Source organism: Sparus aurata, chromosome 1, assembly GCF_900880675.1.
Source record: "Sparus aurata chromosome 1, fSpaAur1.1, whole genome shotgun sequence".
Classification (NCBI taxonomy): Eukaryota; Metazoa; Chordata; class Actinopteri; order Spariformes; family Sparidae; genus Sparus; species Sparus aurata.
This window is the reverse complement of record NC_044187.1, coordinates 5,882,008-5,896,222: the sequence shown is the minus strand read 5'-3', so window position 1 is coordinate 5,896,222 and position 14,215 is coordinate 5,882,008. Positions and strand designations below refer to the sequence as shown.

The window sequence follows — 14,215 nt, the reverse complement described above, 5'->3', positions numbered from 1 at the left end:
TAACTTGATAACGCACACACAAACAAACACATACACACACAGCCACTGGAGAGAACTGCTATTGCAGGGGTGGACTGGCCATCGGGAGTACCGGGATTTTTTCCGGTGGGCTGATCAATAATGGGCTGATGGACGGCCGTTTTTTATTTTATTTTTGTTTATTTATTTTTTATTTCTGCTGCGCCTAGATGTTTCTCTGTCGACCCCAAGAGAGTGAGAGATTGGGGAAAAAATCGAACTGAGCTTCAGCCATAGACGGATTATCATGACCACGGGCCCTGGACACAAACTCGCCACGGGCCCCTGCCTACACACGCAGTGCACGCGCAAAGGTGCTGTAACGCCCGCCAATGTAATAATGTTCGCAAACGTATTAAACCACAAACGTAATAAAAATCTGCAGCATTTAATGTAATAAACCCACAAATGTAATAATACAGTTAATAATGGTCGTTGTGGTTGTTGTTTGTTTGCCGATACACCTATTAATACCACTGACCGTGGGTACAAAATCCAGCTGCTGACTCTCTCTATTGTTTGCCCGAAAAATCTTTTCTGTGAGAAAAAACATCGCCTGACATTTAAATTTAAATTCCATTGACAATAAAATCCGAAGAAATCTGGATTCATTACTCATTTGTAAACACAACACTTATCAGTCTATAGCCAAATATCTAAAAGTTTATAATTCAATTCAATTCAAATTCTCTATATTGGCATGAATGCCACTACAACAATATGCTAAAACACCAAGAGCCAGAAAAGAGTACCCAGCACAGTGTGTGTGTTCATGTGAAATAATAATAATAATAATAATAATGATGATGATACTTTGAACATTATCAGAATTAATGTAAATAAATAACAAAATGCAAACATTAAAGACTCCTTCTCACCCTTCTCTAAAAGTGTCTGTATTTTAATTCAGAAAAGGTTTCAAAAATTACACAAAAGAAAAAGAAAATATAAGTGTTACCTATTTCGGCCATAAGCGGTAAAATTGACCGCACGTCATTTCTCGCGGGTTGCTGCTATCATCGTCTCTCTGTCTCTGACTTTGTTAGCGGTCTCCAGCTGTGCTTCGTTGTGAATTTACTTGTAAGTTGATTATTATATAGTTGCATTATATAGCCTGGTTGGCACCAACAAAAACGGGAGTTCCCGTGAAGTGATGGGACTCTGACCGTGTACCGGGGAAAGCCGAGGAAGAATATCTGCATCCTGAGCACCGTGCACACAGCTGTGGGCACCTTCAGTGGGGCAAAGACAAAACCAGATTCTGTAATGTAGGCCTACTGTTACAACACCAAGTACAGCGAGGACGTCCCGGACCAGATGGCGAGGGCGTACTCCGTCAAAGACACCGGTGGTCTTCCATAACACCTCGACCTGGCTGGGATCAATGTCCACATTTTATTCAAGGAGCACCAGCAGCAGGAGAGCCCGGAGGAAAGTCCTGCAGCAACTGGCAGAGGAGCTGAGGGCAGAATACATGGAGGGGAAAGCGGCCGCGGCAGTCGGCACAAGGTAGGCAGCAGCGGAGGCAACCACCGCAGAGACAGACACCGAGACGGAGACAGTGCCGGTCCGAAAGAGCTGCAAACAGAACCAACATCGGACACTTGAAATGCCACAAGCCAGTGTGTGGTGACTGTGAGGAGAGCGGAGGTAATCTGCAAACTGTGACCAGTGATCACAACGGCTCTTTGTTTTTGTTTTAGATCAGCTCGTTTCCAGCTTTTTCTATTATTATTATTTTTGTATTATATATTATTAAGCGTTAAAATAAAATGTTACATAATCAAAAAAGTTACTTTCAATTGTTAATTTTCTTGTTCTGAGTTTTCTCTATTCAAATCTTGTGTAAATATGCAATAATTACGGTTTACTATGCGACGATATGAATATTGATGAATGTATAATTAAACTTGTTAAAATGTACATTTTGGTGTTATTTCGTTTTTCTAAAAAATATCATGACACAATGAATGCTATCATCACGCAGTTGGGTATTTACATGAGAGATTAAAGAGTTTAAAATCTAGCGGTCAAATGACGCTTGCGGCCGTTCTAGAGTGTTGGAGTTCCGGCTCCTCTAGTGCTAGACATGTTTCAAGGTTCCTATAAATACTTTTTTGAATAATAATGTGAGATATAGTTTTTCACACACAAAAGTTAAAGTAGGCCCTTATCTTTTTCTATTGAAATCCTTTTCCCTCATTAAAAATTCCAGAATCAAGAAATATTCACATATATGGCATCCCAAAAGTTTGAAACTCAATATTCAAGAGTAGGAACAATATGAAAATCACATGTTTGAGTGGGGAATCAATAGACTTGGCAGGTGGTGATGCGTCAGGGCTTCTTTGGTTCAGCACTGCGGACAGCGGGGTGACACAGAGAGATGATCCTCGTTAACAAGAAGCATTTGGCTTATGCAGAGAAATAAATCTGTTTAAACTAGATATTTATATGCCACAAATAAATTTAAAATGAGAGTGAGAGCAGAAAAAGGCATCCATGTGTGTGATGGCGGAGCGGAGAGTCAGCACCTGGATTTGCACCCACGGTCAGTAGTATTAGTAGGTGTATCGGCAAACAAACGAACAACAACGACCTTTATCCATTGTGTTATTACATTCGTGGGAAGCTATTACAATAAAGAATTTCACGGTCTGCACAACGTATGAATCCCTGCCAAACGTGTAGTTATTAGGCTACATGTGGGAAATCGCGTGTTAGCTTGTCGTGGCAGCGACCAGCATACGACGTCCGGCATTGTGTAATCACACATTACTGATTTAACCTTATAATTTTCTAATTTTCTGAGCCTATACCTCTTTGTTACTTATGTGGATCGTGTGTATTTTATTGTCGTACTTGAAATTTCAGATTTATCCGTTTTATTTATTATATCTGTTTCTGAGCCCATGTTCTTTAATGTTGTGGATCGTTTGTAACTTCATCAATTGCAATTTAATTCGATGTACTGTAGTTCTAATATTCCATAACCGTTGTGTTATGATGATGTGGGCTGTTAGCTCCACGGTCATTTAATATTGCTGCAATTTTCTTTTACGTGGCTGAAAATATAACATTTACGTCAAAATTGTGCTTCTTTTACTGAGCCTGTGTCTGTCACTCATCCCCTTAAAGTGAAAGCTTGTGCATAACTTTGTTGTATTATATTGAAACTCTGTTGATGTTGTTATCGTCATGCGTGTTCTGGTTATTTGCACATGATTAACATGAGTCTTTATATGGCGGTAAAACAAAGCTTTGTTGCATTTTTTTTTGTTGCGCTTTTTTGGGGGGTGCGTCAACCCGGTTGGGACGTAGAAGGGGGTGCTCCGCAAAAAACGTTTGGGAACCGCTGCTCTAATCAATAACATTTCTCCTCTTATCCTGGTCAGTAAACTGCATTAAAGGTCACAGGTTCAATACATTCCTGTTCACTTCACTGCACCTTCAGACTGGGTGCACACTGAGTTTAACTGTAGAGAGCATGTTTACATCTTCCACTCTTCCTTTGTTTGTGTTCATCCTGGTGTCATTCAGAAATAACATACAAAAGTCATAAAGTGTTATTTATTTAAAGCATTAGTTAGAAAGTGCATATTAAAGGGAAGTTAACATGTGGGTGGAGTAACATGAGTATTTTGTACAACTTTTCTTCAACATCTCAGAAAAATTTGTAAAGTGTGTTTTCATGAATTTTTCTGTGTGGACGGCTTTTTGTTGACGCATGATTAAGAACTGTTGATGACAGTAATTAGTCTGATAATCGAGGATTTTGAAGCACATCCATGTTACCTTTCCTCCACATCATAGTGGTAGTATGATCTCATTTGTCCTATTAACTGATTGGTAACTGAAGTTATTCAGTGTCATTGTGTTTTCTGATGTTCTCTGTGTTACAGTGATACAGGGTCAGGATGACTATGGAGTGACTTACAGCTCTACTGAGATCTGTGCCTTAAAAGGATCAACAGTGGACATGAGCTGCACCTACACATACCCATCCAGAATAGATGGTGTTGATACTGAAGTTAAAGAAACATTCTGGTTTACTAAACTGAGTGGAAGTGAACCTGTGGATCTGAGAACAGACTCAGATTATCAAGATCGTGTTGAGTACAGTTGTTCTGAGAAGAGCTGCACTCTGAGAATCACAGACCTGAGAGAGAGCGACTCAGTTGAGTACAAGTTCAGGTTCATAACAAACCAACAAGATGGGAGATATACTGGTTCACCTGGAGTCACTTTGAGGATCACAGGTAACATTTTCATTTATATGTTAATTATTTCCAAGTGTTCAACATCTGAAGAACAATAATATAAATGTGTTGGATGTGTTTGTTGGCAGATTGTCTAAAATAAATTTTTTGTTCCTTCTTCACATCCAGATCTGCAGGTGAAGGTGACCACATCCTCATTTTCTAGCTGGGGAGAGCTGAAGTGTCACAGCAGTTGTCGTCTACCTGATCGTTCTTCCTACATCTGGTACAAAAATGGACAGAAAATTCAGTCACAAACATCTTCTACTAACTCAGGAAACTTTAATTATGCAGACAGTTATTCCTGTGCTGTTGAAGGACATGAGGATTTCCCCTCTCCTCCAGTGTGTGAGTTTACTACACTAACATAACACCATCTGATGGAGTCTGATAACTACATGTATTTTAATATGGAGACCTTCATTGTGACTCTTCATCAACTCTGGTTTAAAAATGATCAGGACTTTGTTTTATCTTTCAGGTGTTGATGGTCAAACCTGCAGCAGAGTGATTTACACTGACAGAAGCATCTGTGCCTCCAAAGGCTCATCAGTGGACATTTCTTGCACTTACAGCAGTTATGAAACTATCAGATCTAAATTCTGGTTCAGTCCTGAACGTTCTCATCAGTGGCAGAGTCCTTCACAGCCTGAGGACCTTAGTGAAGACTCCCAGTTTGCAGGTCGTGTTCAGGTCCTTGAATCAGAGAGAGGACGCTCCACTCTGAGAATCACTGACCTGACAGAGAGTGATTCAGCTCAGTATCACTTTAAATTCACAACAGGAAGCTTTGAATGGAGGAGTAGTTTACCTGGTACAAACTCTGACTGTCACAGGTACTGATGAACACACACTGATGTAGAACATCAACATAGAACATTTAGAAACGGTGAACATGTTGAAAATGATGGATCATCATGAGTTTGTGTAATAATTACTGTTGTGTTGGCACTAATGTTCACTGCTAGTTCTAGGAATAGTAACTGTTGTGTTGTCGTGTGTGTACATCTATCAGTGATTTCTGTTAGAACCAGTGATAATAATATTGTTTCTTGTTCTCATATCCAGCTCTGCAGGTGCAGGTGACCAGAATAACAGTCAAACAATATTATACCAGGGCAGAGCTGAAGTGTCACAGCAGCTGCAGTCCAGCTGGTCGTCTTTCCTACGTCTGGTTCAAGAACAGACAGAAAGTCACAGGGGTGGAGACATCTTCTTTTAAAGGCCAGGTTTATCCTGGAGACATCATCTCTTGTGCTTTGAAAGGACATGAGAACTACGGCTCTCCTCCAGTCAGTGAGTTTGATCCACTGTTTCAGGAAAAAGACATGCAGACACACTGGCTTCTAAAAGTTGTAGATGCAGCAGAATTATATGTAACTGAATAAAGTTAAACTGCTACAACTAGAGGAGAAGCAACATTCACACTGTCAGGACTCTGCAAACAGGACCTGAACACAACCAGCATGTACAGTATGGATAACAATGTGTAAAGGTTTTGGAAAGTAAACATTTCTAACAGCTTGTTATTGACTGTCAGCTCCCATTATAGTCAACAACATGAACAGCTGCTGTGATAATGGAGACAATCAAAAAGAAACAAAGACATTTTTAAGAAATAGTCAATTTTTTGTAACATGCTCATATCTCCTCCAGATGCTCCAAAGCTTCCCTCTGTGTCAGAGAGTCCCTCTGCTGAGATAGTGGAGGGCAGTTCAGTGACTCTGACCTGTAGCAGTGATGCTAACCCAGCAGCTAATTACACCTGGTACAAGAAGAATGGAGATCCAGACCTTCATCCTCTCAGTAAAGAACCACAGCTTGTCTTCAGCTCCATCCAGTCCTCTGACTCTGGAGAGTATTACTGTACAGCTGAGAACGAGCTGGGGAGGAGGACGTCTGAATACATCTATATTAATGTGACATGTGAGTGAAACACAGCTGATTAAATCATCTAATGACTTTTTAAAACTTTGTCACCCAGTCAGGTGTTTTGCTGATGGTGCACTTTCTCCAGCTCTGCCTGTTTCACCTTCACAGTCTGCTGCTGTTGTTCACTGAGCAGCTACAGTAGATGATGAAATGATGTTAGATTTACAAGCTGTTTCCAGATCTGCACCAATGTTCATGGATCCAGAAAACCACCTCTAAAGTTTCATATGCTGCCACACATAAATACACATCCAACATGTAATGTGTCCAGAGTCCTGTTATCAACTCTGTCTCTGAGGAATGATGTTTAGTACTTATATACTAGTTTGTATTGCCACAAACATCTTGATCGAAGCAAAATTGCTGCCTTGATTTCATTCCATTTCCACATTTTTAGGATTGTAGGAAGAGAACTGAAAATATATGAACAAATGATGAAAGATGTTTCTTCTTGTGTCACAAATGATATCTGACAATTTTATCTGCAAAAGTAAAATTAAATGTTAAATGTGTTTATGTTTTCTCCTCCAGATGCTCCAAAGCTTCCGTCTGTGTCAGTGAGTCCCTCTGCTGAGATATTGGAGGGCAGTTCAGTGACTCTGACCTGTAGCAGTGATGCTAACCCAGCAGCTAATTACACCTGGTACAAGGAGAAACAAAAACTGCTTCAAAGTCCAGAAGGAAGTCATTATCTCACCTCTGTCAGCTCTGAGGACGGAGGGAACTACTCCTGCAAAGCTCAGAACCAACATGGACAGACCTCTTCATCTGTGTTCATAGATGTTCAGTGTGAGTCACACATCCCTCCCAAATCATACATGCTAGTTTTAAAGCTAATATCAATGGTACATAACTCCAGACTTGCTCCAAACATGTTTTTGTGTTTGTTGTTGGATAAAAAGTTCCGCTGCTTTGTACATCAGGGTCACCAGATCTGTTCTTGGAAACATTTCACCAAACAAACTATTTTCTTTACAATAATTTACTCTATTACAATAATAACATCTAATAAGAAATCTCTTACTACTTAGTAAACTAATATCCTTTCATGCCCTTACTACCAAGTTTTAAAGTTGCCTGAATATTGACTGAATACTTTGAGTTCAAGTGATTTGCAAGATAATTTTTGCCTCTCCAGAACTGACATTCTCCTCCTTGAGACGCCAACCTGAAATTCATTGTCTAGTTTTCTTCTGTGTGAAAGTAACCTAACAAATCTGTACATGTTCTCCTCCAGATGCTCCAAAGCTTCCCTCTGTGTCAGTGAGTCCCTCTGCTGAGATAGTGGAGGGCAGTTCAGTGACTCTGACCTGTAGCAGTGATGCTAACCCAGCAGCTAATTACACCTGGTACAAGGAGAATGAAGACTCACCAAAAGCATCAGGACAGATCTTCACCATCACTGACTTCAGAGCTGAACACAGTGGGAATTATTCCTGTGAAGTCCAGAACAGAAGAGGAAGAAATGAAACCACCGTACGTCTGACTGTGGCAGGTGAGTTATCTTCATTCACCTGCACACACACCTGTTTACTGCACCAGAGCAGATTAACATGTTAATATGTAACAACTCATAACTGGTGCAGAGAAAATAACATTTCCTGTCTGCGTTCAGAGACAGTTTTTCTGTAGCTGTGTTCAGGGAGGAACCTCCATCATGTCAGAGGTGGAGGACTCTGACTGACTGATTAACAGACAGCATCACCTGGAAAAGTGATTTATTGATTCTCGTCACATATCTGTGTGTATTTCTAGTGAATTCAACAAAGATAATGAACATCATCAGGTTGACTGTGGTGGTCTTGATGCTGATTCCTCTTCTTCTTCTGAGTCTGTGGACGAGGTGAAACAATCAGAATCCATCTGCTCTTTTGTTTTCTTTTTCCGACTTCATTTAGTTTTAGTGATATGAGTTTCTCAATGTGGAATTTTGTATTTGTTGTTGTTGGACTCGATCCAGGAAGAAGAAAACTCTGAGCTCCACCACTGAACCACAAGAACCTGTCGAGATGATAGAGGTGAGACAGAGAGAGAGGCCGTCTTGACAAACCTCCTCTATATCACAGTTATGATAACTTGGCTGATCTGATTTTATGTCGGTTCATGAACGAGGTCCTTTGAGCTTCATTTTGTCGTCTCTCCTCATCAGTTGGACTCTTGTCCTGAGTATGAGAACGTCTCAGACTTCACTGCAGCACAGACAGAAGACACAGAGCAGCAGGAAGACATGCTGAGAAGTCCAGTCAGGTTAGAGACTCCTGCATCCAATAAAACATCCCGACTTTAGATTTACAGTCACAGTCACAACTAAAACTTTACACATGTGTTCTGTGATTCTCTTCAGATGCAGCTGAACCAGAGGCAGGACTCACCTGATGGACACAAAGAAGTACCACATTGAAATATCACAGAGGAGAGCGAGGCTGTGGAGGATGTGGGGGAAGTGGACACATTTACCTTCAGCTCCAAAAGTTTTCATGTTGAGTTTTCAGTAGCAGCAGCAGGTAGGAGTCAGCAGCACAGACAGTCAGCAGCAGCATGTAGCAGGAAGTTTAGAAGAACGTGGAGTCGGCAGCTTCAACTGAATCATGTCCAGCTGTCAGACATGATTTATTGTTCAGATCAGCTTACTGCTTAAACTGTGAGAGCTTATTTTAACCTGTACAGTCAGTTATATTATAGACATTGATGAGATGTTGAACAAAATGTATTTTGAAGTTCTACAGAATAATAAATAATATCTGAAAAGTCTCTGATCAGCTTCTGGGTTTTCACCTGTCCTGGCTGACAAAGCCAATAAAGTGAGTTCAAAGTGAGACAGTGAGCTGAGAGCATCACATTTTACTTCATGTACAGTTTATATTTTCACACATTAACACCAAACATAAGTCCAGTAGTAAAACACTTTGACAGATGTTACATTTTCCAATTATTTCTGCTGCTGAGTCAAATCAACAACCAGCTTCCACAACAAGTGAAGGAGCTGTTGGACAGCTCTGTAGGTGAAACATTAGTGTGCAGAACGTTTAAACTTCAGCTTTTACTAATTATTCTTCTGTTAATGTTTGAGATTATTATTTGTTCACCAGATATCAGACATATAAATTCAACTCTGTCCTTTAGCTTTGGCTTATTGCTCACATTTTGTGTCCATAAGAATGAAATGTGCCACAGTTTAATGGTTCTTGATGATTTGGGATGTTGCTGATATGAAGATGCACAGAGAAAGTTTTTACTGAGGAGGACCTGAACTTATATTTGAGCCGTAAATCTCCATTAGGTTTGATTAAATACATGAGGGGTGATTGAATGAAGCAGAGTAGATCCAGGTTCACTAAATGTGAAGCCCTTTCAGAATAAAAGTCCAGGCTTATGCAACACCCTGTTTATAAAGGGTGTAAAGTTTTTGATCACTACTCTGAACTATGGACTCATGAATTCAATCACTAGAATGGAATTGATTTTTATTTTCATTGATTTTAGAAAAAAAATGTGCATTTCACTGCCTGTGGGAAGAAAGTGTTCTTCAGTCTGTTTGTTTTAGATCTGATGGATCTATATCTCTTCCCAGAGGGCAGGGGGGAGAACAGGTAATGTCCGGGGTGAGTGGGGTCCTTAACAATACAGCTGGCCTTCTTTTTGAGTTGGCCAGTGTAAATGTCTCTGAGAGGGGGTAGTGTCGTCCTGATGACATGCTCCGCTGTCCTCACCACCCGCTGCAGGTCCTTCCTGTCCTGTGCTGTGCAGCTGGAGAAACACACCGTGCAGCAGTAGGTCAGGACGCTTTCTATCGCTGACCGATAGAAGTTGGTCAGCAGGTGTTGAGGGAGGTGAGCATGCTTCAGCTTCCTGAGGAAGTAAAGTCTCTGTTGGGCCTTCCCCACCTGATGAGAGATGTGTGTGGTCCAGGTGAAGTCGGCCGAGATGTGAACCCCAAGGAACTTAAAGCTCTCTACCCTCTCTACCTCCTCCCGTGCATGTAGAGGGCAGAGAGCTGTGTGCGTTTGGATTTCCAGAAATCCACAATCAGTTCCTTGGTTTTCGAGGTGTTTAAGTCCAGGTTATTTTCCGAACACCATTCTGTCAGATGCTGAATCTCCTCCCTGTTGGCTGACTCGTTTTTATTTGTTATCAATCCTACGATAGTCGTGTCATCAGCAAATCTGACGATGGTGTTGGTGGGGTGGATGGGGGAGCAGTCATGGGTGAAGACGGAGTAGAGGAGTGGGCTGAGGACACACTCTGTGGTGTGCCAGTGTTCAGGATGAGAGTGGATGATGTGTGGCCTCCCATCCTGATGTGTTGTGGTCTGTTGCTAAGAAAGTCCAGTATACATGTGCACAGTGAACTGCCTAAGCCCAGGTTGCTCAGTTTGTAGATTAGTTTATGGGGGGTGACCGTGTTGAATGCTGAGCTGAAGTCCACAATCAGCACTCTTACATACGTGTTGGGCTGGTCCAGGTGTGTCAGGGTCTTGAGAATCCTACCGGTGACTCCGTCTGGACCAGCTGCTTTCCTGGCGTTGATTCTACGCAGGGTGGATCTGACCTGATGTTGGTCCAGCTGAATGGCGTTGTCCTTCCCTGGTAGAGCAGGGTGTGTGTCAGCAGCAATCCGGCTGTCAAAGTGAGACAAGAAGTGGTTGAGTTAGTCTGGCAGTGTGCGGTCTGTGGAGTTGGTGGCTGTGTAGCTGTCGTTATAGCCAGTAGGGCTGCACGATTCTGGAAAAAATGTGAATCACGATTTTTTTTGCTTAGAATTGAGATCACGATTCTCTGGCACGATTTTTTTCACAAAATGTTTATTGCACTGATGAACTTGAACAAAACAAAAAAAAAACATTGAAGTATGGCAGAGGCATACTACTATGCCTCTGCCACAGCAATGGCTTTTTTTGTTTTGTTAGTTCTATCATTGGATAATAAATGATTTTTACAAAAGTAAAAAAAAATTAGTCTCCAAGATGAGAGGGCATCCTCTAACACCTCATGTTGTACAGTGTTTATTGGGGCCGTAGCTTTGGCTAGGTGATATGTGATAGCTGCTGTGATCGGCTTTCTAAAACGGAGGCATAATATTCTTCCTTTTCCAAAAGCCGCCTCAGAGGTGAGGTGACGTGAAGCCTGAAGTTGGGCTGCAAACAGTTGACAACAAATTTGTCTTCAAAATAAGAGCTTTACATTGCACCCCATTGGAGTTTAGAACTGGGTTCTTAGCGGGGGGCTTTTAATTTGAAAGTAGCGACCGTTCCTAGCTTGTCGCTACAACAACAAGCTAGCAGTCGAGGCGGAAATAAGTGTACCGTCCGAGGCAGCAAATCGGCGGACTAAAACAGACCCCCAATTTGCCGCCCTCTGTCTAAAACCGCGGACCTAGCCGTCAATAGGACGGGCAGATTGGCGGCTTGCTGCCTTGTCTAAAAACGGCTTCTCACACTCCTTCCAAACACTCAACTGCAGGTGGGCTTCCGCCACTGAATGACGTGTTGTAAAGACGCTTTACCACAGGTTGAGGGAGGAGGCAGCGGCCGTGCTGCGTTTGGGGGCGCTTCAAAAAATCCGGGAGGAAAAAAGGAGCATTTGTTTGTGATTCGGCTCGAGATATAAAATGCTTCAGAATCGCTGTGTGTAGAAATGAGATCACGTGTATGTGTGAATCGAGATCGCGATTTTTTAACGATTTTTTGTGCAGCCCTAATAGCCAGTCAACGTCTTTCTCCCCTGCCACATGCTTCTGGAGTTGTTGCTGTTAAAGTGCTCCTCTATGTGCTGCTTGTAGCTGCGTTTGGCCTCATTGATGTCTCTCCTCAGGCTTCGCTGAGCTTGCTTGTAGGCCTGCAGGTCCCCAGACATAAACGCAGAATCCCGGGTCCTTAGCAGGGTCCTCACCTTGCTGTTGAACCACAGTTTCTACCTGTGATGCTTCATGAATTAGATGTCCCATGTAAACAAGTTAAAATGAAGTTTTAGTGATGAAATGTGAAAATAAAGTAAATCTGAATGTAAATGTAACATTCAGTGATGGAGGATAAAATGTTGTTTCAGGCTCCTGATTCAGTATCTCTGATGGTTCACTGCCCTCTAGTGGGGAAGTTTAAGTGTGGCACATTCAGGTTTCATCACTGTGAGTGCTTCCTCCTCTGTCTGCTTTAAAGGGTCAGTTCACCCAAATTGCAAAAAGACACTTTCTCTCTTACCTTCAGTGGTGTGTAGCCATGCAGATAGTGTAGTTCTGTTTCTCTGCACACTGTGAGGTTTGGCTGTTTTTATTAGATGTTAGGTGACACTTTTTTGATTTTATCCAGATCTACATGTTGGACATCTCTGCACAGTTTATCAATCTGAACCACCTAAATGAGCCAAAATCATTAAAAACCATTGTGTGTCCTCATCAGATCCTACCAGTCATCTTGAACTATGTGTGTTAAACACAACTTTAGTCTGATGTGGGTGTTGACTGGCATTTGGCACGTCATGTATGTTAATAAGCTAAAGAGGAAGTACATCTAGTGGTTTAAGAGTGTGATATCTGTCTTCTGCTCACTGACGACTGAGGAACGGCTTCTTTCAAGACGACGTCCGTCTTCATTGTAAGTAGAATTGTTTGTAGATGTGACTGATACTGTAAACCTCCTGTGTGCATCATTATTTTATCTGCTGACATGTTTTATTGTCTCTGAAACCTCACAGAGAGATCAGAGGAGCAGATATGAGTTTAACTGCAGCAGTGAGTGGATTTGTGGTCTTCCTTCTCTCTGTGTCAGGTACAGTTACATTTACTGCATTTAAAGAGGGAATCTGGACTTTTGCATGAAGTAGCTGTGTGCTCAGCACTTTTACACGCTGTAAACTGAGAATATTTTGGGTTTTCAGAACTTTTCCCTTCTCATCCTGTTTAATGTGTTCTAAAGTCGACCCTGGCTGCAGAAGCAGCAGCTCATGTGGAGGACGATTAGTTTGTATCTGCAGCTACTTTTATCACAGTGAAGTTTTTTGGAGGGATATTGTTCTCACAGTAAAACCCCAAAAACTGACTGTACTTCTTGTATATGATCGTACATCCGCACCACTCCCTGCTAGTTCTGTTAGTGCTGTCTGACGTCAGTGTGATGTTTCCATGCTATATGCAGACGCTTATCATTACATCATAGCTGCTTGAAGCAGTTTGACACCTCAGTGTTCTGCTTTTATTTTTGTAGTTTTCACACTTACCTCAGCAGCATCCAGATCACAGAGTGAACAGAGAGAACTGACCAAGAACAGCACAGACTCTAATCAATAATATTTCTCCTCTTATCCTGGTCAGTAAACTGCATTAAAGGTCACAGGTTCAATACATTCCTGTTCACTTCACTGCACCTTCAGACTGGGTGCACACTGAGTTTAACTGTAGAAAGCATGTTCACATCTTCCACTCTTCCTTTGTTTGTGTTCATCCTGGTGCCATTCAGAAATAACATACAAAAGTCATAAAGTGTTATTTATTTAAAGCATTAGTTAGAAAGTGCCTATTAAAGGGAAGTTAACATGTGGGTGGAGTAACATGAGTATTTTGTACAACTTTTCTCAGATATATATTTTTATGAATTTTCTGTGTGGACGACTTTTTGTTGACACATAATTAAGAACTTTTGATGACAGTAATTAGTTTGATCCATTTTTGTCTTATTAACTGATTGTTAACTGAAGTTATTCAGTGTCATTGTGTTTTCTGATGTTCTCTGTGTTACAGTGATTCAGGGTCAGAATGACTGGGGAGTGACTTACAGCTCTACTGAGATCTGTGCCTTAAAAGGATCAACAGTGGACATGAGCTGCACCTACAGATACCCATCCTGGAAATATGGCCGTTATACTGAAGTTAAAGAAACATTCTGGTTTACTAAACTGAGTGGAAAAGAACCTGTGGATCTGAGAACAGACTCAGATTATCAAGATCGTGTTGAGTACAGTTGTTCTGAGAAGAGCTGCACTCTGAGAATCACAGACCTGAGAGAGAGCGACTCA

General features: G+C 41.5%; 1 protein-coding gene and 3 long non-coding RNA genes across 4 annotated transcripts in view; all 4 read left to right on the top strand.

The window, feature by feature from the left end:
* The window catches only part of LOC115587750 (uncharacterized), a 219,348-nt gene extending 210,389 nt beyond the window's left edge, over positions 1-8,959 (top strand). The window contains exon 2 of the long non-coding RNA XR_003985155.1: positions 8,554-8,959. This is a non-coding gene — a long non-coding RNA (uncharacterized LOC115587750). The remainder of the gene's footprint in view (positions 1-8,553) is intronic.
* LOC115588307 (B-cell receptor CD22-like) overlaps positions 1-14,215 on the top strand; it is a 342,428-nt gene that overhangs the window by 245,320 nt on the left and 82,893 nt on the right. The window lies entirely within an intron of this gene.
* The window catches only part of LOC115587743 (uncharacterized), a 232,600-nt gene that overhangs the window by 211,179 nt on the left and 7,206 nt on the right, over positions 1-14,215 (top strand). The gene's annotated exons all lie outside the window — the stretch shown is intronic.
* On the top strand, positions 4,001-4,771 carry LOC115587952 (uncharacterized). Its single transcript, XR_003985245.1, has 3 exons — positions 4,001-4,277; positions 4,407-4,625; positions 4,759-4,771. It is a non-coding gene; the product is annotated as an uncharacterized LOC115587952 (long non-coding RNA).